At 45.2% G+C, this 27,371-nt stretch overlaps 1 protein-coding gene across 1 annotated transcript in view; it reads right to left on the bottom strand.

The window, feature by feature from the left end:
- The window catches only part of Rtl9 (retrotransposon Gag like 9), a 46,349-nt gene extending 19,483 nt beyond the window's left edge, over nucleotides 1–26,866 (bottom strand). Inside the window, 1 exon segment of the mRNA NM_001427818.1 lies at nucleotides 26,695–26,866. The gene's annotated coding sequence lies outside the window, so the exon portion shown is untranslated.
- Between the last annotated feature and the right edge of the window lie 505 nt (nucleotides 26,867–27,371).

Genomic DNA, 27,371 nt, shown 5'->3' with positions numbered 1-27,371 from the left:
GAAGCCAGATTACAGTCAGAAGCACCAAGAAGCCCTCTTGGCACAAAGAGGGAGCTCTAGTCTTGCTAAAATGGGGGTACAAGACAACCTATTGAAGCAGAGGCTTAAGTTTGTTGAATAGGAATTACTTAATAAAATTGGGGTCCAGAAAGAATCTCATCTACAGGAACGGATTAATAGATGGGAGGATTTCTTTCAAGTTTATCTACAGGGTGAGTTACCCAAGCCACTGAACATGGGCCGCCAAAAATGATGAAGGTGCCTCAGGGTAAGAAATGAAACAGAACGAGTACTCTGCCACCCCTGCATTCAAGAGGTCAAAAGAGAGGCACACACACTTGTTCTCACCATTTCTCAACTCTGTAACCAGCATTAAGCACACTCTCCACACTCTCAAGGAGTTTCATGGTAGGTGCAGCGGCCCATACACTTGACAACAGTCATAAGGTACACAGAGAGGTTACCTCAGCACAGCCACACACCAAGGCTCCTTTCTAGACCATGGCAAGCAGAATAGGACCACCTGAGTTCAAACTTTAGCCCTTCCACTTCCTAGCTGGGTGGCCCTGGGCAAGTCATATACCCGATTTTAGTCTCATCTGCAAAGTGGACACGGTAATGGCAGGATATGTCAGACTGTCATAAAAAGCTAAATACAACAATGCCTGTGAAGCCCTGAAAAGTTCCTAGTACGAAGGATGTGTTTAACAAAAGTCAGTAATGATGAACATTCCCTGCTTTCTGCTCTCTGCGTCATCATCTGAGAATGTCTTACAGCAGCAGTCAAGGTGGTCCCCCTCAGTTCCCTTCTAACTACGGGTTGCTGGCTCATTGTTTCCCTTCATTTAAAATGGTTCTCTTCCCCCTTTCCTGCCAAGATCCCCAGAGTAAAGCGAGCCTTTCCTCCCACTGCTGTTGCATCCCCTCTGTCTCCCAGCTAACTAAACATATGGAGTTGCTGCTAGAAGTTCATGAAGTCTTTCTCTTGGCTATCAAATGAGCTCTGTTGCCTGTTCCCTAACAGGAACGTGAAATCAATTCTGGCCCAGTGGGTCCAGTAGAGTGAAGCTCTGTATGGTCCAAGAAGGGAAAAGGAGCCCCACAGCGAACAGAATCTGATTCTTTTCACTCACTGCACTGTCTCATCATGACAATACAACAGCTGGGATTCCCCAAGCCTGTGACTGCTAGACCACTGTTATCCCTTCTCCCAACACCATCTGCTGCCTTCCCTCAGAGGAGTCACTTCTCTGCACCTCAGGGTGCTGCCGCTTCCAGAGGCTTTCCCCAGCTTCCTCTCTCTGCTGCTCCCTGTGCTTTCCTAGGGATACAAAGTTCACTCTTGGAAGGGGTGGGCTGGTAAAAGGGAGCTCTATCTTCTGAGCAGGTATACCCTCAGTGGGCCTTCTGCTTTCTAGCCCTCCCTGTGACTCGGCTCCACAAGGAAGGAGGAAGAACCCTCCCAAGGCCTGGTTAGATCAATAACCCCCTCTCTCTATCTTTGCAGTGCAGGAGGTTGAACCCAGAGTAATGAAGCAAGCAAGGCGAGTGCTAGAGCACTGAGCTCCATACCCTAGCCCCAGTCAGTATCTCTCAAGTCAGAAGACAGGCCTACATCGTCTCAACAACTAAATGGCGGCATTTCTTGAACTAATTCAGTCTGGGAGTTGGCTAAGATACATACTTTAAAAAACTATCTCCCTAGAAATACAGTCTCTGGGTTTGAGCTTCAGCCCTGGAATCTGCATGTCTCAAAATCTCTCCTAAAGGATAACGAGAAAAAAATCTCTGCCAAAATGAATTGTTAAAATCAAAATCATAAATAGCAAAGAAAGAAAGAAAACCCTATAAAATTATGTACACACACATGCATGCACTCCCTCGGCCTTGCCGAAGCTGCCTCTCTGAGAGTAAAGTAATTCATTTTCTCCTTGCCATACTTGGCCCTCTTCTTGTTTTTAAAATAAACTTTTCAAAAGGAAAAAGAAACACACACACACACACACACACACACACACACACACACACACATACCTCTCTCCTTGGGTACCTTAAGAAACCAGTGTGCTCCACTCCAGTTGACTGGGGGTGGGAGTGGAGGTGAGGAGGAGACTCTCAGGTCTCGGGTTCCTATCAGAACCCCCAGTCTTCCACCCAGAGTCTCCAGAAGCATGTGTCAATGCCTCCTGAGTGCTGGACGTGTCTTGTCCAAGCAGCAGCTCCCAGGCTGCTTCCCCTAAACCTTGAGCAGTTTCAGATTTGGTGATTGACGACCTAATTCAATGATGCCACCAGTCTGAGATACAAAATGGATAGAGCCCTCATCAAAAGTTGTTGGGGGGGTTGGGGATTTAGCTCAGTGGTAGAGCACTTGCCTAGCAAGCGCAAGGCCCTGGGTTCGGTCCCCAGCTCTGAAAAAAAAAAAAGAGTTGTTGGGAGCTAGTTGGAGCTGTAGAAGATCTCGGTGGTTGATAATGTACTGTAGCCAAAGTGGCAGGGTTGGGTTGGGTTAGCCCAGGCTTCATAGGCTATGAGACCCATGATTTTCTCCTCACTTATGAAATGGAAAGGATAACACAGGGAATACCTGTCTCATCATGTTGTTCATGTGGAATTATGAGTTACTTCACATAATATGTTGAAAACTGTGACTGGCCAACATTAAGCATTTTGCAAGCAAAATCTATGGTTCTTATTATTATAAATATATGTAGGTGAATGCTTATTATACATAAATTAATATATCACTTAGTATGATTAATGTATTTTTCTAGTTCTGACAACTGAACCTAGAGTTTTATGCCTGCTAGACAAGCACCCTGCCCATGAGCTATGTTCTCAACCCTATGTATGTATGTATGTATGTATGTATGTATGTATGTATGTGGTACAGATTATCAAATACAAATTTACTTGAGCTGTTTTTGAACAATGCGAGTAACACACACTTGCACACACAAACTAGCTATCTATCTAGCTATGTACTATCTACAAGGAATAAATAAGTTGACATGTGTGAAAAATATTCAGAACTATTATAAGTATGGCTCTAGGATCTTTAAAAGGGAATTCTGTAAATGTTTTAAGAATCCTATCAGAGGAAAAATGTCATGTTGGATAAATATTTTTGGAAGGAGATGTTGACCAAGGGTCATTAAAAGACCGAGAATGAAGATGGTAGCTTTGGGTCTCTTACACAAAAGACTATGTATGACTCAGACTCTCATCTCTAACTTGTTGCATTAGATTTATGGGATTATGGGATTTGGTTCTAGGACCTGCTGGGTCTAATTAAAGTTTTAGAACTCCGAGGAGACCAGCTGAGGTTGCACAGCCTGGATCAAAAAAATTTAAATAAAATAAAATAAAGTCTCTATGATGTACTGCCAGGTCGAGCTTTCTAGAATACAAGTTTCCAGCTACCATCACGCTGTTGTGGCCTTTTCTCTTTTAGGCCCCAAATGTGTTGGGGTTATTGATTTGGTAAAAATCACTACAACATAGCACCTCAATCCTAGAAAAGGTAAATAATTCTCCCCACTCCAGGCCAATGTCCCCATCACCCTTCTCCTTAGAACTGGAGGCTCACTCAGCTGTGCTTCTAGCTCCAGGCCCTAGAAGTGTAAAGTAGGAGGAGAGAAAATAAAACCATGAGGTCCACCAGTACCATCTGGCCTCCAAGCCTTGCCTGGGCTCTAGGCCAAGATTCTCCTCTTACTGCTATACATAGCCACCTACAAGCTCCATGATACCCCCAAACTCAGGAGGTCCAAGCTGAACCTGTCAAATGTCACCTATCTCCATCACTCCTTGCCTCCCCACTAACAGTGTCACCACAGGCCCAAACTGAATTGTCAGGATCATTGTCACATCCACCACCACCACCTTGACCCAGTGATACCCAGTCCCGTAGTTTCCACGTATTGACATGTATGGAAGCCATTGACACGTGACATTCTGAAGTCATCCCCTCCTCTCAGAATTCACTGCCACAGTCTCTGGTCCAGAGAAATTTCCTTGCTTGCCTGGGCCAATCAGATGCTCAGGCTGCCTTCAGGGTCCCTCCTTTCCAGCCTGTCCTTTACCCTGGTGCTGTAAAACTGTCTTCCTCCTCAGAAGTCTTCATTAGTTCCTTATTGCTCACAGAACAAAAGCTCTCATCTTGGCCAAGGAAGCTCGGGATAACTGACCCCAGCCACCTCCCCCACTCTCCTCCACTGCTACCAATCACATGACTCTGAATGCCCCACACTTTCACACAAACATAACCTCTCTGCCTGAGGTGCCCTTCCATTCCCCCATTACTGTTTGTGACAAAAATTTCCATCCCTCAGGTTCCTGCTGAACCTCTTTCATCTTTCCGTCTTTGCTAACTTCCTCAGGTATGGGGTCCATTACCATCAACCACTGCCCCATGAATAAGGTATTTGTTTTGACTTCAGCAGCCACTACTCGATAAGGTTTTATGTGTGCCTCTGCACCCTTGGAGATGAGTAGGTCCCCAAAGCCTAGCTGGGAGTATGCTAGACGATCATGTATCTTCTCTGAACCTTTGGATCGTTTACAATAAAATACTGGTTTCCTTGTCTGCAGTCTGGTAAAGCAAATGATAACTGCTACCTCCTGGCATTGTAGTGAATGAGTAAAGTGATGTAGATAGTATTCATGCAAGTAAGATAAAGACAGACTACTCAGCATCCATTCAGTGCTTTGTAAGGGTCAGAAAATGTTCTAAGCTCTTCATGTGACTTTGGAAGTCGCTAAGATCAAAGGGTTACTGCATGCTCTATGGTGATGTTTGTGCATGTGTGTGTGTGTGTGTGTGTGTGTGTGTGTGTGTGTGTGTACTATGAATATAGAATTCCTACTCTACACTGTGCCTGATATTTAGTGGGAACTCTAGTTTTTTCTTTCTTTCGTTCATTCATTTCTCTACCCTTCATTACTCTGACATAGCCATCCTCTCTCTGCTTCATTATCCATGATAACGGACTGGTTAATGCAAGAGAGAATCCATTGGGGTTACCTTTGGAGTTGGCATCTAAAGAGTAGCTCCTGATTTAAGTTACCATTTCTCCCAGGACAGAGGCAATATTGTACTGCAGTTTGTGTCCCCCAAAAGTGCCAACACTGTGATGAGCATGTGACATGCACTAAATAAATTATTGGCCTTAGGACTCCTAGTTATCAGCACCATCAGCATTTTCAGTTGATGGCTGAGGCAGATGCTAGATTACAGCTAAAAGTTTCTCATGAACAGACAGACAGCAACAACTAGAGCCACCCAGGAAAAGCCCTTTTGGCTGCACTTTAATGGGGGTGTGCCGCCAGGCCAGGAACCCATGAACTCATACCGCAGAGATGTATCCTACCACCACCATCAGGGTAACCAGATGCAAATCTCTCCACTTCCTTGGGCCTCCGTGTCTTCACCTGTATAATGCTGCCCCTCCAGGCTGTCTGGGAATGCATGCATGGCAGGGCAGCTGCAAAAGTTGGTTGCCAAAAGGCTGTGCAGAAGCGAAGTGTTGCTAATTTCAAGTGCTGAGGCTTCACTCACCAGGAAACACTCAGGAAGAGGGTGTGGGGGAAGAGAGCCGGGACTTGTGTATCCAGGACATATGGGGGCCTATATTTGTTGTCCTTCTGCTTAGCAGCATTAACGAATCAAGCTGGTGCAGCCTGTGGAACACTCTGTCCTTTGGGATCCTTAGGGACAGGAGGGGTTGCGGAGCAGCAGGGCTGCAGCCAGCGTGCAATCCAGTGAGAAATGGAGCGATAGCGATGAGGCGCCACGCACACAGGCTCATCCGTGTGCGTTCACACTCCTCACAGCCCCCAACGCTACTTCAGAACAGCAGCTGGAGCTAATTACAGACAGACAAACAGCGCCTTCTCTGGCTCTCCTCTCTAAGCTGTCAACCCTCCCTACCACCAACACTACCACCCCGACCTGCCTCTGGAGTGCTTGAGCTCTTGGGGGTGGGGGGGACAGGGGTGCTGGAGACACAACTGAGTGCCTAGAAAGAACATTGTGCTGGGGTCGGAGGTGGGAAGTGTTCGTGGAAGTAGGAAGCCCACCATGTGGCTCCCTATCTTAGGGTGGGTAAAAAGGAGGGGACGGAGCAGGGAAGAGAGCTGGCTCTGATACAGATGCAGCTTTGTGTTAACAGATGTGCTCTCCTGGCAGGCGAGCGCAGGCACTTAGCTCCTCCCTTCTCCTTCATCTGGATCCACCCAGGGATCCCCTCTCAACTCTTCTCCCTCTTAAATCCCCAACTTCCTCTCCAATTCTATATCTGGCATAAAGCTTAATAAATGTTGAATGAATGGATGGATGAATGAACACATGTACCCTCACCAAACCCTTCCAACTCCCAAGCTGTATTCCCACCCCACCCCCACACCCTTCAGACCATGTTAGCTGCACAAGCCCTTTCTTCTGCCTTTCTTTCTCTGTACTCTCTTTGAGCACTCTCACCTACATGCTCCAAACTCCTGAATCTCTTTCAGACATCCTCCCCCTCTAGTTGTTTTAATGTTCCTGGTACTCCTCAAAGTCAAAATGGCCTTCATTTATGTCTCCAATAAGAACCTTGCCTGGGATGGATTTCTAATGGTAGGGCATGGTCTGCTAATGCAGGTACACACGCAAGAGAGACCTGCTGCATATCTCCCAGAAGAATAAGGCAAACTCCTGATGCCAGGGCCTCTGTTCACTACAGAGTGCCATATTTCTCCCCTTCATCCTCTCACTGCCGCCCCACACACAAGAATGATCAAGTTGGAAACTAAGTACCAAACTGGATCTAACTGCCCAAACTGTGAGAATCTAAAACTAGAGCCTAGCAAATTGATTCTGCCGGGGGAGGGGGTGTCTTAAAAAGGAACTGACCTAAAGTGTATTTATTGTTCCTTTTCCAAGATTCCCCTTCCTAATCCACTGTCAGTATTTTGCAGCTCTGGTATTGACACCCCCCCTTCCTATGGCCACCATCCCTCAGCCAGCACCTCAGACTCTATCTCACTCCTGAACCCCATTCCTCTGTATTTTAGAGCCCTGTCTCCAAGCTCACTGCAAACCCCAGTGAATACTTAAGTCTAGTAGGATGGGGAGATTTCATTCATCGGAGGAGTGCTGGAGTTGATGACCCAGACTGTTTCCAGAGACCCCACATACAAATTCTTCCATGGTTTTGGCAAGAGTAAAGAAAAGCTCTATTTCCTCTGGGCCCTCCTAAATTTGAATAGCGTTTTTGTTTATTTTTTTTAAAGGTGAACAAACACAGTGGACTTTGGTTTTCTGACAACCTGGGGCTTGAAGAAGGCAGAAGCCAAGTGTCTCAGTTAGGGTTTCTAGTGCTCAGATAAAACACCATAACCAAAAGCAGTGTGGGGAGGAAATGGTTACTACAGCTCTTCTGCCACACTCTATCCCTGAAGGAAGTCAGGGTAGGAGCTGAAACAGAAGCCACAGAGGAATGCTGCTTGCTGGCTTACTAGCTTGCTCACCATGGTTTCTTCAGTCCTCTTTCTTATAGAACACAGGACCAGCAACCCAGGGATGGCAGCACCCAGAGTGAGCTGGACCCTACCATATGAATTGTCAATATGATGACCAGGAGGCTTACCTACGAGCCAATCTGGTCTAAATTTTCTAAATGGATGTCCCGCCCTCCCAAAGGACTCTAGTTTGTTTCAGGTTGACATACAATGAGCCAGCAGACCAATTTTCTTCCTTCCTCTTTTGTGGAAACCCTAGGAGTGCACCGTCCATGTAACAGTCACATCTAGAAATTTTTAGGTTTTCAGTGCAAAGTGAAAGATTCATCAGTAATTTCAGTTAAAAAAAACAGTTAAAAACAGGATGTGACAAAAACAGGATGTGACGTAACTTGTTCAAAGTCCTCACATTTAACTTCAAAGCTTTCACTTAGCAAATCTATACTGAGTCAAACAGAATCCAATATTCAGTGGTTCCTCCCTTCAACCTGTTCCTTTTCTTGCTGGTAGACAAGCGACATTGAAACACTATTATTATTGTTGTTAATAATAAAATACCATGTCAAGCTCCATCCTGTACCTGATATGACTTATTATGTAGCTCTGAAGTCCCTTTGACAGTACTGAAATTTACCATTCCATGCCCTCACACTGCTAGTGTGTGCTCTCTTCCATGATTCCGTGCTTCTAGAATTCCTAAACTCTCACTAAAGTTCTTCCATTCTCCGGCTGTGTGACTTTGCCTAAGGTGCTCAGTTCGCCTGCATCTGGTGCATCTCCTCAGCAAATTGAAAACGATAAAGCACCCACCCCACAGAATAAGAACTATTAAAAAGCTAGATGGTTGTGTGCTGGCACGATGGCTCAGAGGGTAAAAGCACCTGCTGCCCAGGCTATGACCAGAATTCAATTGTCATATCACAACAACCTCTATGGTAGAAGGCAATAATTCCCACTGGTTGTCCTCCAATTTCCATATCCACACTATCACACATATTGGCATGCACATGTGTGCGCAGAGAGAAAGAGAGAGAGAGAGACAGAGACAGAGAGACAGAGACAGAGAGACAGAGACAGAGACAGACAGAGAGAGACAGAGAATTTAATTTTTTTATTAAATTGGATAATTAATAAAACCTTCAGAATTACATCTGGCACATAACTCAAAAATATATTAGCAATTGAAGCTGGAAGCACGACTTAAGGGTTAAGAACACATGCTGGTCTTGCAAAGGACCCAGGTTAGGTTCTCAGCGCCCACATAGCAGCTTACAACCATCCAGAACTCCAGTTTCTGGGCATGTGACACCCCTGTCTAGCTTCCACGGGCACTAGGTACCATGCAGTGCACTTGAGTATTTGTAGGCAAACACTTATGTACATAAAATAAAAATAAATATTTTTTGTTAGCAATTCTTATTTTCCTGCTAGATCTACTGACCTTTGCTAGCACTGCCAGTTATATTTCTTATTGGGCCTCCAAGAAAAACAGAGAGTGCCCTATTTACTCATCTGTTCAATCAACGAATACACGCTGAATGCCCAAAAGTTCCTGAGCTAAGCATTGGAGCTATATAAACAAAGAACATATGAACCCTGCCTTTCGGACTAAAGAATTCCTCCAAAGCAGTCCTGGATTAATAGTGCCCTGAAGCACCTAGATGAAGCAAACATAAGTCCTCCCTGGAGAAACACACCCTCAAACTAGTTTTCGTAGGATTACCAAGGTAAAGTCTGGCTGAACATGAACTCATAATGAAAAATTACAAAACATACAATGAAGTCAGGGACAAGGAAAACAGAATTAGATCCTCAAAGACCTCAGGTATGGCAATTATAGGAAAATGAAGTATGTTTTATAGGTATTATAAAACAAAAACCTTTGCAAACATTAGCATAGAAGAAGATATTAGCACAACATATCGTTTTTCTAAGTATCATACTTCTACAGAGAGTGAACATGGAACTCAGAGAACTAATTCCTTCCATGTTACGGTTAGCAATAATGAACTCAAATCAGGATTGCAGTGGCTGGTGTATTTTTGCCAGGCTCAGCGATTAGAACTAGGGCATTTCCTCATCAAGTCATGAGTACAGGCAGACATAGTTTCAAGTCCTTGCCCTCAAGTAGCTAAAAATTCAGACCACACATAAGAAACTATGTATTGAGATCTGACTGTGTACTAGAAACTACAAAGGTCTTGAGTGGTTGAAACTGAGAGGTGAGTAAGTCTTTGAAGTCTGGGTGGATCTGTGGTAGCAAAGAGAACCTTTGCACTCCCCTGTGAAAAGGAAGAAGCTGGAAAGAGCCCTAAGAGAGCTGGAGAGCAAATGAGCTGTGAAGCAGTGCAGGGAAGAACAATGCATGCATCTGGAGAGCAATGCATGCATCTGGAGAGCAATGCATGCATCTGGAGAGCAATGCATGCATCTGGAGAGCAATGCATGCATCTGGAGAGCACAAAGGTCACAGGGACAGACCTGTGCCATCACATGAGATACTGTTCAACAGGATCCTGCTTTCACTTAATAGTCTGTCATCATCTTGAGATCCTCAGCTCCTTTTGAACAGGAAGCCCTCTCACTCTCATTTTAGACCAGGTATATTCTAGCAGCACCAACCTCAATACCTTGAGACAGGGTTTCTCAGTGAACTAGAAGTGCGATGTTTTGGTTAGGCTGCCTGGCTAGTGGCCTCTTGAGGTCTGCCTGTTTCCATCCTCACAATGCTTCGGTTACATGCATGCATGGCCATGCCTGTACTTTTATACGGGTGCTTGGGATTTGGACTCAAGTCTTCATGTTTGCAAAGCAAGTGCTACTACATACTAAGGCATGTTGCCAATTGTCTTCTAAGCTGTTATAATACTTTATGTATAATATTACCCTGGCCCAGAGCAACTTGAGACTCTAATAGTTTGTTTATGTATCTGCTTCCCTCATTGAACTGTGAGTGGCTTGAGGTAAGGGTTACATTCCTGAATCCAAGCTGCTAGCACAGTACCTAACATAGCAGTTGCTTAGTAAACATCTAAAGAATGACTAATGGAGTTCACAAGCATCCTTATCTTCTTCTTTGTCTTCTGCCAGTATGTCTGTCCAGGCTCCTATTGTTTTATCACAATAGCCTCCTGATTAATTTTCAACATTTCCTTCTCCAACTCATCTGAACACTTCCTTTCCTCAGTGATATGGCTTTCTAAAATGAGAGTCACAGTACCCCCTACTGCTAAATCACTATGAGGCCTCCCTGTCTGCAGAGCAAGTACCCCAGTAACCTCCACAAGAATAGGCCTTTTGCAGCCACACTCTCCACTTTCTGCCATGTAAGACTAGGCACCTTCAAGAGCCCTGTTCATGCCTGTAACCCAAGCATCAGGGGAATGGAGACACATAGACCACAAGAGGCCAGTGGTCAAGCAGCCTAGCCAAAATAGCACACCTCTAGTTCACTGAAAAAAAAAACCCTGTCTCAAGGCAGGTTTGAAGGTGATAGAATAAGGCACCTAATGTCCTGCTCTGGCCTGCACACACACACACACACACACACACACACACACACACACACACACACATTAAGGGCCTCAAGGCAGGGTACCTAACCAGGATTAAATAAATCAGAGAAGCACCATCTAGACTGCACCTTGAAACGGGACTAGAACTCTACCTGATGAGCAAGGTGGAGAACAACACCCCCAGGAAGAGACAACCAAATAGCAAAAGCTACTGAAACAAACCTGTGAACCAGATCACTGTATTGTAGGCTGCGGATCATAGCCCTCATCTGGTAAAGCTCAAGTGGGTAAAAAAAGACAACTAACCAGAGAATAACAAGATAACATACCAAAGGCAATGATATGGAGGAATTTGGAGGAGAGAAAGCTAACTCAGATTGGGGTGGTGGATCGGGGAAGTGTCTTCCACAAAAGAATATGTGCTGTGGATGAGAAAGTGTCAGCTAGGTAAAGGGAGGCAGGGAAGTAAAGGCAAGGCGTTGTATGTGATGTGTGCCTATATGCATGACTCTAAGGCAATTCTTAATTGTACAGCATGATTAAATTCCAGAATGACTGAGGAGAGCACAGGAAGATTTGACCAGGGAAAGAGACCTTAAGTGCCAAGTTATGGAGTTCGGACTTCATACTTATAGTAGCTCTCGGCTTTCATTCACCATTATAATCACCTGAAAAGCTTTAAAATATTGATGACTGGATCCTACAACCAGGAACTCTGATTTAATTTGTCTGCAGGGAAGGCATTGGAATTTTTTAAAGCCTTTCCAGTTTGTTCTAGCGTGCAGGCACAACTTCAGGAAGCCAAGTTCTCAATCTGAGTACTTATGAAAATCACCTAGAGGGTTTGTTAAATACAGGTCAGAGGTGGACACTCCCTATATCTGATTCAGTAACTCAGACAAGTTGTCAGTATCACTGGTGCTCTTGTTCCTAAGAACCTCACTCTGAGAGCCTCGAGTTTCAGATGTTGAAAATCCACTTACAAGGATTAAGTAGAAATGATCTTATTTGAGTATTTGAAAGCTCACTCAGATTCCTTTGGAGAGAATGCATACAGAGGGGAAGAAAGTGAGAGGGCTCATCAGATTCTGTGGTTGCCTTCACAAGACCCGCACAAGATCAAGCCAGTTGATACTCCAACATAGACTGGGGAGGAGCCAAGAAGGTCCCACTCCTAACAGTGGAGCTTTCGACAGGTTATGGCTTTTAGATGGCAGGGTCTTGATTAGCTTTCTTCAAGGATGTAGACCCTGGTAAGTTGCCTATGCTCCAGTGGATGGCCCTAAAACCATGCACATATGGGCATCACATCACTAATTGAACTCAGTAAATTATAGCACAAGGGGCCAGAGACGGGGGAGGAGGGAGGAGAATAAGGAGAAGGAAGAGGAGGGGAGAGATGAAATTGGAAGGAGGATGTTGTGGGAGTCTTGAAGGCATTAAAGTAGGGATCGGAAGGTTAATTTTCAGAAGGAAGCTATTTCAAGAAATGCTTGGGAAAGACCAATCTCTGAACAAAGGAAGTGGAATGGAGAAGATGGGTCCCATTCAGTGGATGTAGATTTGGCAGTGCAGAGATTAGTTGAATATAGAAGTAAGATAAGAGCAAGCATGAAAGACAAGCCTTGGTTTTCTTGCCTTAGATAATTGATAATCCCGGTTGTACTAGGCATGTTAAATATGAGGGCTGGTGACATAGCTCAGTGAGTAAAGGCATCTAATGTCAAGCCTGACAAGCTGAGATTGACCCCCAGGACCCACATCATAACTGAGTCCACAAGTTGTCCTCGTACTTTGACATGCATGTCATGTTATGTGTGCATGCATGCATGCGCAAACACCCACACACATAAATATATAAGTAAATAAATAAATAAATAAATACATAAATAAATGTCTTTAAGAGTTTTGTTGTTGTTGTTGTTAAGTTAAATCTGTGCTGGGGCTATATAGTTCAGTCCATAGAGTGCTTACCCAGAATTTACAGTGCCCTGGGTTCAAGGCCCAGCACTGTATAAACTGGGCATGGTAGTGCACACTTATAATCCCAGCACTTAGGAAGTGGATTTAGATGAATCAGAAGTTCAAAGTTATCTTGTACTACCTAGCATTCTGAGGCCACCATGAGTTACATGAAATCTTGTCAGGAACAAAAGAAAGATAAAGGAAAGGAAAAGAAGGAAGGGAAGGTATGGTTGAGGGATCCAAGTCCTGTCAATTCTAAGGCAGGAGGATACTGAGATCCAGGCCAGCCTGGACCCTATGCCTCAAAAGCAAAGCATAGTGTGTTAGCTGGCAGGCTTAAATGGGCATAGAGGAGGAAAGCATTTCTACCCACATGGCTTTAGCAAGAATCTCAGACTTTAACAGACAACATTCTTTACTGTGTGTACCATGAGTTTTACTTCAACCATATTCAACATGGGAGTCCCATCCAAATGCATGCAAAGTAAAGGGAAATAGCAATTGCCCTGACAGGAAGATCAGACACCTGAGCCTTGGGTACAAAGCGTGCTATACCCCTAAATACGCTTATCCAATTATCTTTCCATCCATTCATTCCTTTGCATTTTAACAAAGTTGTAGAATGCTGTTGCCTAGAGAGGCGTTTTTATTTTTAAGTCAAGCAATCATTTTTTAGCTGGGTGTGGGTGGCTCATGCCTTTAATCCCAGCACTATGAAGACAGAAGTAGGTGGATCTTTGTGAATTTGAGACCAGCCCAGTTTGCAGAGTTCTAGGGCTGTCCAGTTCTGGTGAGTTCTAGGCCATCCAGAGCTAAAGAGTGAGACCCTGTCTACAAAAACAAGCCAATGGAAAGTTATGTTTCACATCCACGTGAAAAATTTAAAACATGCTCTTATATAACTAATGAAACAAGCACAGCGAACAGGACAGCTTGCAAAGGAATTCATTCTGCATGGATAAAAAATGAACAAAAACTGAACAATTTTCCAGTGTATTATCTTTGTGACTATTTCTAAGTCTCCTCCATGGGCAAGTAGACTGCTAGGAATCAGCAAGACCCACAGGAGTGATGGATGAGATAATTGTGCATCAGGGTAAACAGATAACTTTCATCCTGGGACTTTCATCCAAGTGGACACATGATAAAAGGAAGAAGAGTTAGTTAATGGGATAGGAGGTGCAGGGCTGTCCGTTAGAGGCTATGCTGTGGTCGAATTGATGATTAATCATTTGAGACCCTTTTCTGGTGGGAGCACAAGCCCATACCACAGAGGGGAAAGCAAGTGAGTGAGCGAGCGAGAGGGAGAGAGAGAGAGAGAGAGAGACAGAGAGACAGAGAGACAGAGAGACAGAGACAGAGAGACAGAGAGAGAGACAGAGAGACAGAGACAGAGACAGAGACAGAGAGACAGAGAGAGACAGAGACAGAGACACACACGTATTCAGAGAGAGGGGTCTGAGACTGAGACTTAAGTTACATCATTAAAAAACTGCTATTCAAGAAACTCAAATTACTTCTATTCACAAGTCATACTACAGTAAAAAGTGCTTTTATGAGCTCCTTTATGGTAGATGCCATGTAATCTCTGAGTGTATGTCTCTGTCTCTGTCTCTGTTTCTCTCTCTCTCTGTCTCTCTCTCTGTCTCTGTCTCTGTCTCTGTCTCTGTCTCTCTCTCTCTCTCTCTCTCTCTGTGTGTGTGTGTGTGTGTGTGTGTGTGTGTGTGTGTGTGTGTGTGTTTTGATGTCTAGCATAGGGGCTGACAGAGTATTCGGTAAATGTTTATTAAAGTGAAGTTAATTAATACATATGTCCTTTCATCCATCTGCTTTTTTCTTCAACAGACATTCATTACATGTAGGAATTAATAGCTCTGGCCCTAGAAATCCAGGCATTGGGTTTCAAATTACAACTCTAACTAGCTGAATCCACCTGGAAAAATAATGAATCTTTCTAAGCCTCATACCTACATTAAACGGGGGAAATTTGCACATTGTTGAGTAAGGATTTGGTAATTAGTAGGTGCTCATTAAATGGCAACTCGTCCTTGTGTGTATGAGAGCTAGGCTTCTCAAGTAACTGGGTCATTACAAGAAGCACCAAATGTCGAGAAATGACAAGGCTTTTTGGCCAAAGCTGGTTTTCACCAACATGGTTATCGATGTCCTCAGCTAGCACTTCACTGCCCTAGGCCTGCCATTTTTGGCGCCCCCCTGTGACAGTCCAAGCTGACTCTAGTGGGGTGGGGAGGGCTTGCTTTCTATAGAAACCTGAAAAAATGTGGAACTAGGAGGTAGAGAAGGAAGGAAAAAGACAGAGAAAATACAGGCAACTACTAATGTACAACCCCTACACCATAGGCAACTAATGGGCATTTTCCTTCTCTTTTTCCTGTCAGTGAGATTTTATTGTGGTGGTTTGGTTGACTACTTGAGTGAGTTTTCTGGGGGATTGTTGTTCTTGTTGTCGTTTTCTGTGATTTATATGGAGTTTTGTTTTGTTTTGTTTTGTTTTTCTAAGACAGTCTTCCTCCATAGTCCCGGCTGGGTTGGCAACACACTATGTAAGCTGTCCTCAGACTTGGAGGAGTTTTTTGGTCTCTGCCTCCTGAGCGCCTCTTTCAAACCTGTCAGAGTCCTTGTCTACACATATCCTGCTATACACACAACACCAAGGTCATGCTTGGCTTTTAGATCAAGCACATTGTAATAAGTTCAAGTTTGTGTTTCCAATGCCTGTCTTCCTCCAAGCTCTATGACCCACTTGAGAGCAAAAGCAACAATAGCATGGTTAGCTGATGTGTGCCCAGCACACGGTTGGCAGAATGGTCAGCTATATTGGCCACTAACCTACCCAAGTTGCCAGTGTCCCCCATCTTACATGGCACATGACAAGCAGTATAGGCGAAAGGATGGGTGAGATAAGGGCGAAGAGAAAAAAGGAATGAAGGAGACAGAAAAGAAGAGATGAATGGGGAAGAGGAGAGAATAGGAAGATGAGAGGAGGAGAAGAAAGAGAAATAGACGAGAAAGGGGATGGGAGGGGGAGGAAGGAGACAGAAGGAGAAAGGAAAAGAGCAAATGGAGAGGAGGGAGAGAAGGAGAGGAGGGGGAGGAGAGGGAAATGAGAGCGAGAGGAGAACAGTGACAACACCATAGGGAAATCCCCCCACAGATGAATGTTGTCCTCAAGGAAAATGCACTGCATGGAGAAAATGTAGTGTAATTGAGGCAGAAAAACCCAGGTTTGAATCTCAGCTCTCCATTTGTGAACTGTGTGACTGTGTATTATGCTTTCTGGGCCTCAGTGTTTTCATTGTAAAATTAAGATAATGATAGTACCCATCTCACAACTCTGGTGAGGATAGCATAAGATACGGCGTAGAAAGTATACCATAGCGCAGCACTTCATCTGTAATAAGGGACTCAGAAAAGCTATTTGATGTGTTAATGCATGGGTATTTTCCGTAAAATGGCATGAAAGAAACTACAGACTACCTTTAGCATCTGCATTAAATCTGGAAAAGGAATATGTAATTCCCAATAAAATTTGGTTCGGTAAACCAGTTATGGTGGTACATACCTGTAGTTACCAACCTGAGGATGTAGAGGCAGAAGCTCAAAGTCATCCTCAACTACATAGTGAATTATGTAGCATAATAAAGTCAGCATGGGCTACATGGGACTCTGTATTTTTAAAAAAAATGGTCCCAGAAGCAAATATAATAGTACACTTCTATAATCCAAGCATTTGGTGGAAGAGGCAGCAGAATTATGAGTTCAAGATCAGCCTGACCACATGCAAAAGATGCTATTGACATTAATAGTAACAAATAAATAGAGCTAGGTCTGCAATTAAGCTCCTGTTTCTTAGCATATAACATCTAACATTGAAAACGACAGAAATTTGTTGGCTTCAATTCTCGGCTTGACAAGAAACGACCATTCACAGTAAGTGCATAGAAAGAGGCCTGCTTTGCCCATCATAGCTGCATCGCTCATTGACCTGAGAGTCTCCTAGATTGTGAAGGAGTGTTACAAAGACAAGCACAAGTGAGAGTACAGAGTAGCTCCTTGTATCTACTCCTTCCCTACCCTCCTCACTAGCAAGGAGACTCAAGCAAACGGATCAGTACCAAATCCACAAAAGAAAAAAAAAAAAAACAGCCAATGTGCTTGACAACTGACCCTGGTAGCAAACTAGACTGATCCTGTGTCCTTGGCCTTGTGGCCTTCCCAGGCCAGCAAAGCTCTCAGACTGACCAACTGACCCTGGCAGGAAAGTCTGTTGTCACCATATCACCACACATCTGTTCTCTTTGACCATATAGGGAACACACTTTGGTGAGGTGGCATAAGGGTAAAACCAAGGCTGCAAAACTCTGTCTTTTCTTCTCTTCTGTGCTTTCCCGCTACCCTATTCTTGTTTGGACATGTACCTCTATATCAGTCAAGATTCCTGTGTTACCCGTCTCAATGTGTGTGTGTGTGTGTGTGTGTGTGTGTATGTGTGTGTGTGTGTGTGTGTGTGTGTGTGTGTGTGTGTGTGTGGTCTGTGTCTGTGTCTCTGTTTGTGTGTGTCTCCGTCTGTATTTTTGGGTTGGCCATCTGCCAAAGTTGTTAAACAACATTTTCAAAGAGCAGGTGAGTTATCTTCCCTACTATCTAAACTCCCTGCAACTTAAAGCAATCAGAAACCCCTTAAAATATATAAGAGTTTCTGGCTCTTCCCAATTAAAACATGAATAAAAAGTTTTTGGTAGCAAACATGGCTGTCCTTTTCAAAGGAGAACTACCCACGTGTAGTAGCCACTTTTAGGAAAACTGAGAAGTGACCTGGAGGTTACATTTCTGATGACTAAACCACTGTGTTCTTTGTAATCGATTGTTTGCTAAGTTGCACTGTCGTCATGGGCGTGAAACATCTGTTTTTTACCAGAATATGGGTGATTTGTTCACAACTGGGAAAGGGAAAGTAAATATAGCTTTGCTTCCTAGTCTTATATTTGGCCCCAACATGCAAATTCCTGTCTGCAAACTTATTATGTGCCAGGATTTGATAGGTTAATGTCAGCACCTGGCAGATGTCCACGTGTGGTTATAGTGAGTGCGTTACAGCGACAGGTAATGATAACAGAAGGCTGCCAGAGAAGAACGCCCAACTTGTCTGAGGGGCAAATGACCTAGGTTGCCAATCAGCGATGTTAACAGGCCCTGATCCAGGCCACTATTGGAAATACAGAGAACAGAGCCAGGAGCAGTCTGGACAGGGCAAAGGAGTTGACAGCTACCATTTATTGAGCACTTACTCGATGCCAGGCGCTATGCCAGGTCTGGCTGTGTTTTCTTATTTGCTCCTAGCAGAAACCCCATTTTACAGAAAGGGAAACTACAGCCAGAAAGGAAAGACAGATCCAAAGCAGAAACCAGGAACACAACTAAGTCCAAATACTTTGAAGGCAAAGTGGTTGGAGTCAATTGCCAACAAACATTCAGGAATGCGAGCTCTTTAGAACTATGGTGACTAGGACTTGGAGATTTGCTTCTGAGCTACTCCATCCTTTTGGCAAAGTTGCTTTATCAAGCCAGCTCTGGCTGTCACACCTCAAGGTGGCTGGCAAGGATACAATGCTGGCTTGGCAAATAGTGAGGCCGGAAGGGGAATGGACAGGTGCCTACCATAGATTCCTTTAAAGAGTACCTTAATGGCCACATGCCCTAAAATTCCAGCTAGCACAGCGGTAGGAGAGAGTAACCGATGCGTTGCAATAAGAAAGATAGCATCCAAACCTGGACTCCGTTTATGCTTCTAGAATCCAAACTAATAATGTCCCTATTTAGAAGGATAACGTTGCATGGCTACTTGCTGATAAGCACAAATATTCTTGACTGGCTCAAGTTTCACAGCCCCTACAACGAGGTGTAGGCTCTGCTGACACTAGCGCTCACGAGAAGGCACAGCTGAACCCTGATGCATGCATGACCCATCTGCCGAGAATCTTGTCCCACAAGCATCAACACTGTCTGTTCTTGAGCCAGCACTGTCCTTGGCCCCCAGTCAGCAGTTAAAGGACAAACAACACTGGCTTCCAGCCTTCTGTCACTAGAAGGCCTGGCTCCTTTGCACATGAAAAGCAAAGCCTCTTTTCCTTTCAGGCAGGAATTTGGGCTCGGGGCATGAAAGTTAAGTCCAATCCTGCTTGGGCTTTTGAAGCGTGAGGAGGTGTTGCAAAGGTGTCTGCAAGCAAGCATCCTGAGATTCACTCACAGTGGCTGGGCTATTTAGCAAAGTCTGAGGTGCTGGGGGAGCACCTCAAACACTGACAGAGTTGCATTCCCAGCTGTGTTCAATGAACAGCATATCATGATTGCCTTTTCAGAAAAATATCAGTGACATAATCCTAACGGGCTCACAGCCCTCTCGCTAGTGTAATAAAACAATGACCCAATTATTTCTGAGAGCCGAAGCAGCAGATACGACGACTGGGTGTGTCGTTCAGAGCCCTGTGTGTGATGGATGGGGCACAGTAGGGCAGCTAACTGTGGGCTGGGATTGGAAACCTGCCTCCCCAGCCAAAACTCCTGCCATTCATCTGGCCTGGGGGTGGGGATGGGGGTGGGTAAAACCATTCAGTATGAAAGTTCCCACTTGTTCTCACGACGGAGGCACAGCACTGATTGAAGCAAATTCTGTTTTAAAAGCCAGCCAGTTTGTGGGTATTTGTTTATTTATACCTCCCCCTCTCTCTGCCACCCCACACCCTGCATCGTTCTGCAAAGGATTTGAGATAGGATTTGAACACTGAAAGTTTGTTTAAGTCCTAAACAGGTCCGGCCACTTTTTAGACTGACGACAAAATGAAATCCTTTGGATCAAGCACTGTGCTCTTAAAACACAGGTTGGCCCAGTAAGAACTGGTGCTCCTTGTACCCTGTGGTTAGAGAGACTCCTTCCACCAGACCACTCTGGTCCCCAGTGTTACCCTGCACCAGTGAAATAAACATAAGTCTATAACGCTAAAGCCAGAAGAAAAGAAGGTAACAGCGATCCACTCACTCCCTGATGAGTTTTCATTCCATCTACAAATATTGACGAGACCTATTCTGGAACAAGTTTAGGGAAACTGGAAGAAATCTCAGTCGCTGTACTTGAGAAGCTCCAAGTCCACGGGAAGGACAGCCAGGTAAAAAACATTGCAATCAAAGACAAGGGAACTTAGTGGTATATTGCATGCCCAATGTGCGCAAGGCCTGGGGTGCCACCCCTACCACAGAAAGAAACAAAGAATCCTGCTCACACTGTTGGAGACACACTCTCTGGGGTGGTATGGGGGCTTCAAGTGGTGTGGATAATTTAATTCACACACTGTTCTGACTGCCTCAAGTTCAACTTTTGGGTTTGCCTCTCTATAACTACGTGGCCTTAGGCACTCTGCTTCTCCCCTCCGAGCCTCAATTCCCTCATCTGTTAAATGGGGCTAATAATAGGAACTGACGTGGCTGGGTTATTATGAGGATTAAATGAGATAATCGGTACAGAAACTGAGAACAGTTCCTGGCACACATTAAACACCCAATAAAAACAAGTTAGCTTTTTATGCTTTTTATTCCTTTTGTTTAATTTCATAAGACTGTGTCTAGGGATGAGACTCTAAGGACTGGTTTCTAAAACAGAATTGTTTTCAACAAACTCCTCCCTTTCAGCCCTACTTTTTTTTTTCTTTCATACGGAATGACACAGATCTGCCATGATCTTTCCCTCAGCAACCATATGTCTGGCAAGAATCTCAGGGAGAAAATATTTCCCAGATGGTTTTGTTTATGTCAGCCTACTATGTGCCAAACACCACTCTGGATGAGAGGGGGCACATTGCTAAGCCATGGAGACAAGGCCCCTGGCCTCTTAGAGTTTTCATTCCAAATGGGTGAAACATACAATAAGCAGAAAATATAAACAGCAAAATACCCAGAGAGATAACAAGGAATATTAAGAAGGGACTGAGATAACTAACTATTGTTAGCAAGAAGAAAAAAAAGCCTCATCTTCACAGTAACATTAAAAAGTTGAGAACCAAAGGTTAAAATGAAGCCTCCCGTGCCAGAAGCAAGAGCAAAGGCAATCCAGGCAGAAGCAGTATGCACAAAGGCCCTGGGGCAGGAAAAGACATTGGGCGTGTTCCAGAAGCTAAGCGAAAGACCAGTGTCACTGAGATATAGGTTCCTTGCAGGGAGGTTAAAAAAAAAAAAGCAAGACTGCATGCATATTGAAGCTGAGAAAGCCAGGAAAGATTAATGGACTTACCCACAATGCCTCGCACACAGTAGGCACTCCATATGCTGCAGACTGCTCAGTCAGTAGGGCGGGGCTGAGGCCCTTTGCCTTCCAAATTCAGACTGAGATTTCCCACCAGAACTAGGAATCAGCTACCCAGGGAGACTGAAACATAGTCTTTTTTTTTCTTTCTTTTTTTTTTTTTTTTTGGTGGTGGTGGTGGTGGTGAGTCATAGGCAATGCGCATTAGAGTGTGGGGTCGAGTGGCCCCAGCTGCTGCCTGTGTGTAAGGGGCGGGGGTGGGCTCGAGCCGTGGCTGAAGCTTTTTAGCATGTTTATGATGAGCTGAAAGCACTCACTGCTTAATTTAAAATACCGCTCACACATACACATACAATTCAGCAGCTGGGGGAGCTGCCAGGAATTGAGGCTAAGTGTAGAAAATTGGAGGGATCAGGAATATCAGGTACCTATTTCCCAGCTCCCAGGGGCTCTCTGTGATCCCACATAGTCTCATCTTCTGAAACAAACTCCTGAACATCAAGACATAGATGGGGACAGAAGCAGTTTTGGAAAACAGAGACCTCGGCAGAACCTTTCAGGCTAGCCACACTTGTGGCCCCACCCGGTCTTCAGCTCGCCTTTCTTCCTCTGCATCCACGCCTTGTAGCCCAAACCCACCCCCTCGGAGAAGCCTCCTCCTCTAGGCACCTCCCAGCTCTCCTTGAAATCTGACAGTTGGGAAACACTCATTTGGTCCAGATTGCGGACTGCCTGGGCTGGCTGCTGCTCTTTCCGGGGTGTGTATCTTGTCTCCCCTACCACACGGGGGCCCCCATCACATGCTCAAAGACTGAGGATTCTTTTGTGTTTCTAGCTTCTCTCGTGTACACAGAGAGAGACTAGTGTACAATTGCTCATCTGTTGCATGACTGTGTGTCCTCTGAAAAACCTTTCCCGATTGAGCGTGATTTTCATCTTGACAAAGGGATGGACAATACCTGGGGGGCACCTTCTACACACAAGGTAGCCCAGGGACAAAGTACCCTGTCAATCACCATGCTATGTGCTGATCATCGTAAGTCTCCTGCTCATAACATTCCTTCTGACCAGAAAACATTCTGTGCCAACACTACCTATACAAACATCTCTCCGCCCATAGAAGCCAAAGCCAAACGCTCTGCTCTCCCAGCTGAGCCCTGAGCATCCTTCCTCCCTTCTATGGCTTTTGAGATACACGCTGATGAACTAGAGTAGCCCCACTTCCAATCTCAGCTCCATCCCTTCCCAAAGCAGCATCCATTTTCTGCAAAAGAGAATGCCAACAACAGCCTCAATGGGCCACGTGACCCAAGAAATAACAGCCTTCTTAGCCCAAGACAGGACCTCCAGAGTACATAAAATACTTATTGCCATCTTCATTGTTTCGGAAGGAGGGAACTGGAGCAGTTAAGAATGTGAACTTGAGGGGTTGAGGATTTAGCTCAGTGGTAAAGCAAGCACAAGGCCCTGGGTTCGGTCCCCAGCTCCGGAAAAAAAAAGAAAAAAACAAAAGAATGTGAACTTGAGAAGCAGTCTCATCTAGGTTCCAGGGCTGGTGTGGTCACTTCCTAACTGTGTGACCTTGGGCCAGTCATTTCCTCTCAGAGGCCCACGTCCCTCACCTGTAAAGTTGAAGTAACCAGAGCCCCTCCCCATCATGGAACATATTGGGAAGGGTTCAAAGATTAAAATGGACGAAAGGCAAGTTGGTCACATTAAAGTCGTTCACGGGTCCACACAGCTGTAGAACCCAGCAAACTCCTTTAAGGGCACAGACAAGATTTGACTTTATCTTCGATTCTCTGCTGCCTCACTGAGCCCAGACCCTCTGCAGCTGGCAGGCCTACAATAAATCATTGTTGAATTGAATTGAAAACCCAAACCAGATGTGCCTCCTCCCCTGTCAAATGAAGCTTTCAAGCGGGTGGGCTGGGCCTGCTACCCCTCCACTCCCCCTCCTTCCAGCTGAGCTGCCACCATTGTCTAGGCTTGGCTCTAGGGAGCAAGACTGTGACAGAGCCAGTTGAGAGAGGTAGGGGTGAGAAGTGTGAGCAGTGGGGTAGGGAAGGACACACTCCCTGTGCCTCTTACACAAATTACCTTGGAAGGGCATTATCTTGGTGTCTCTATTGAACGAAAAGAGGCTACACCCCAAAAGCCCTGCAGGAGGAGCACGGCAAGCAGCAAACGAAGCCTGCCTTACCTTTAAAACACTGAAAATCACACCAGTTCACTCCATGAAGGTGAAAGGCCTCTTCTTCATCTATGGAGCCGAGAGCCTAGGGTTTTGAGAGGCTCAGCTCTGAAATCCTAACACTACAGTTCAAATCCAAGCCCAGCACCTATTCACAGAAGCTGCCTCCAAGGCTGCTCTGGCGTCAAGACAAAAGACAGCATTTACCATCCCCCACCACCACCGCTCTGCAAGACCCCTGGTTGCAGGATATCGGCTGGGGATTTGTGTTGGAGGAGAACCTACTTGATGCAACACAGGATCAAGTTTAAGAACCAGATCCTAGAACACAGCAAACTAGATGGTGACTCTGGCTTTGTCACATGCTAGCTTTCCTGATCCCTAACAAGTGGCTTAACCTCTCTGCCTCTGTGATCGCACCTCTCACATGGAATTAATAATAGTACTTCTCACAGGCTTTAAGGACTAAATGAACTAGTGTTTATAAAGCCCTGGCCATATGCACAGCACATGGGAAACACTAAACTGTTTGTTAACTAAAAAGATAAATACATATCCCAGTTCCTCTACGGGTATATTAATGGAAAGACAGGGTTGCCAAATGGTTAGAGATAGCCAGCTGAGCTTGCTTTTGAACCCTGGTCTCAAAATTTCCAAGTAAAATATGAAGCTCAGTTTTACTGTCTCTAAAATGGGGCTAAGGAGAATCGCTTGGAGAAACATCATTCTGGAGTTTAAATGAGATATCTCCACATTCCCGAGTGAGCACAGTGACAGAAGCGCCATGTGGGGTGAGGAAGTGCCCAATAACATTAGAGCATTCATCATCTGAATCTTTAGGAACATTACCTTCCACCCCGATTTTTTTTCCCTTTTCTTCTGGGTTAACTCATGGCATAGAGCTTTGGAAATCCGGCTACAGTAAATGAACAATTTCATCATTTTGCCAATGAAATTCCTAAACATGCTACTCAAGAGCCAGAAGGAGGAACATCTCAGTCACCTCTGTACCAACCAAGTATGGGCAGTTTGTTTCCTGTTTAGCAGACCTGACCACCACCACCACCACCACCACCACCACCACCACCACCACCTCCACCCCAGCAGCAGAAGTCACTCCGCAATGTAAAATTGAAGGAATGAATGTTTTACTGCAAACAAAAACCATCTTTGTTTGCTGCCCAACTTTAGGGAAGGAAAAAAAAAACCTCAACCCAGGAGCTTGGAAAATTCTTGAAAGTTCTCATTTTATTCCAGCAAATGCAACAAAATTGCAAGGTTTCTGGCCATGTGAACCTGAATCAGGATGAGCCACCCCTACCCACTTGTCTCCCCACAGCACCCAGAACCCAGGAGGAGGGTCCAGTGGGCATCAATACATGTGGACTGTCGATCCCTCCATGACAGCCCCAGACTCCTGTTCTATGATGTCAGCCACTTTGCCAAAGCATTCACAAAGTCGTGCTAAAGAACATTTTGCAAACAGGGAAGGAAAGAAAAAAAAGCGTCCATCAACTCACCATGCTAACACAACTCTTAATTTGTGTGGAAACTTCTCCTCCCGTCTTTAGCCACGTGCAGACATATTTTTACAGCACTGTAGTCATAAGGAAAAACTGCAGCAGCTCCAGCCAAGAGTCAGATACCATACAGCTCATGTCACTAAACTTTCCAAGTGAGGGCTTTCTCCTCCCTCGTTCACCCCATTCATTCAGTCAATCAGTCAGTCGTCAACAAACCTGGGTTTTAAGCAGAGCCTTGTACTATGCCCTGGAGAGTACTGGGTTAACAAAGGCACATTTCCCACCTTTAAGCTGCTCCCTGTTTATTGAAGGAAACAAGAAAAGTCAGCAGGAAATGATAGGATGCTGGAATCAGTGTGTAAATACCGCAAAAAAAAGCACAGAAGAGGTGCATTTAAGGGAGACAGGAAAGGAGGACCGAAGACTGGAAAGTAATCCTGTTTTAGGCAGGTGGCGATGGCTGTAGTAAGAAAGGAACAACGTGGCAATGAAACCATTAAGATCAAAGATTTCTTGGTTATTGGGAAGGCTGGGCAATGCTTTGGAAGGGCGGGAAGCAAAGTAAGAGCGCAGGCAGATGCTCATTTTAGGAAGGTGGTCCTAGCAATAGGCTCGAAGCCAGACTGGACGGTGTGAGATAGTTAACAGTTAATGAGGGACTCATCACAGTGATCTCTCAAGATGAGGGGGGGCTTCTAAACTGACGGTGTGGCCTCTCCACTTACAAACCATGTCCCCCGAGCAAGCGCTTCAGCTCTCTATGCCTCCATCTCCCCCTCTGTACAGAAAGAATCACAGCAGCACCGCTCTTTGTGGAGCTGCTGGGAGGATTGCTCTGAGATGCTGCAGGCAAACACCTGGCCCAGAGCCTTGTCACAGGAGACACTCAATCCATGGCACTATTATTTCCCTTCACCCTCTGTCCTTCTCATCCTTCCTTAAAGGCTGCTACAATGTTAAGTATGAAAGTGGCTGAGAGAGGACCATCTCACTCCAGAGGGCAGTGGAGAAAGTTTGAAAATGCCATCGTCAGGACAGCTACTGAGGATTCTTTAAATGAGGGCTCCACAGAGATTGGAAACCGACTTCCTAGCGGGACTAATTACAAAGTGATCCAGCTTCCTCTGGAGAGGAGGAGACTGTCAATTCAGTTTATCCAGACTTTGGATTTTGCCTCGTGGATGTGACGAGGGAGTTGTCAATAGAGGCAAAATCTTGAAGTCCATGCTCCTTGAGTTAGGCTAACGCACGCAGCCTCTGATCTAATTTCTGCCGCAACCTGACTGTTGGACTTTAGGTAAGTCACTCAACCTCTCTGATCCCCTCATTTTATAAAGGACAACAGTAGCCGTCTCATACAATTACCGTGAGAATGGCATTAAAATAGAAAAGAGATGCCATCATAGGCTTATAATGTGTCTGACACACACATATTCATTGCTACTCTTATCTTGGGTGGTTTTGGAGAATGAGAGGGGAAGCAAGTAAGGTAAAGGGAGTTGATGGAATGGGAACATGGATGGAGGAGCTTCGAAAGCCTGGCAAACCTCCTGAGGTAATGAGAGGAGCCTTGAGGTCAGCAGGCAGGATGTGGATGGAGGAGGTTCTGGCTGATGATGAAGCATGGTAAGGCTACGAGGGAGGTGTGACCCGCACATGGACCATGGACGTTAAACTCACCAATATTGATGTCAGGACTTGGGGTGGAGAAGAAGACAGTAAGCCAGATGTTGAACTCTTCCTTGAATGTGGGAGTGGGGGTTGACCAAAAAGAAGAACCGACGAGGAGAGAAGAGGGTGCTGTAGCCAGATGGCATTGGAAAGAGGAGTTCTTGGCGGAGGATGGAGGACTAAACGGTCTGGTCTGGAAGCAGACAGGGGAAGCTGGAGCACAGACCCCACCTCCCAGCCCCAGGGTGCCTGTAGTGGAGGAGTGCGGAAAGTGGCCACTAGAGGGCACTGCCGGCAAAGCCGTGAACTCTGCAGCGCGACTCAGGTTTCAGCACTTCAGAAGGGGAGGCAGACTAAAGACTGTTGTGTGGGAAAGTTTACCATGAGTAAACAGGGAATTGTTAGTTGTTGGGTGGCACTTCTAGAGGACGCTGAGAGGAGTGAGAAGGGGCAGTTGGGAGGAATTCGATGAGTCGGGGATGCAGTGGGAGGATGGAGGGAAGAGGCGCGCCAAGGACAAGAAGGCTTAGCACTTGGGCTATAGCCAAGGACAGGGGGATGTGAAGCCTGGTGGGATTAACTGTCCTTGCAGTTATAAATGGAGATTTTGTCCCCCTCTTTACATCTTTTGTTTATTATAAAACTAACGCGTGCTTGTCTCAAAGGAGTCTAATCATTACTAAGGT

The sequence above is a fragment of the Rattus norvegicus genome, chromosome X (assembly GCF_021556685.1).
Source record: "Rattus norvegicus strain SHRSP/BbbUtx chromosome X, alternate assembly SHRSP_T2T, whole genome shotgun sequence".
Classification (NCBI taxonomy): domain Eukaryota; kingdom Metazoa; phylum Chordata; class Mammalia; order Rodentia; family Muridae; genus Rattus; species Rattus norvegicus.
This window is presented reverse-complemented; position numbering and strand designations above follow the sequence as displayed.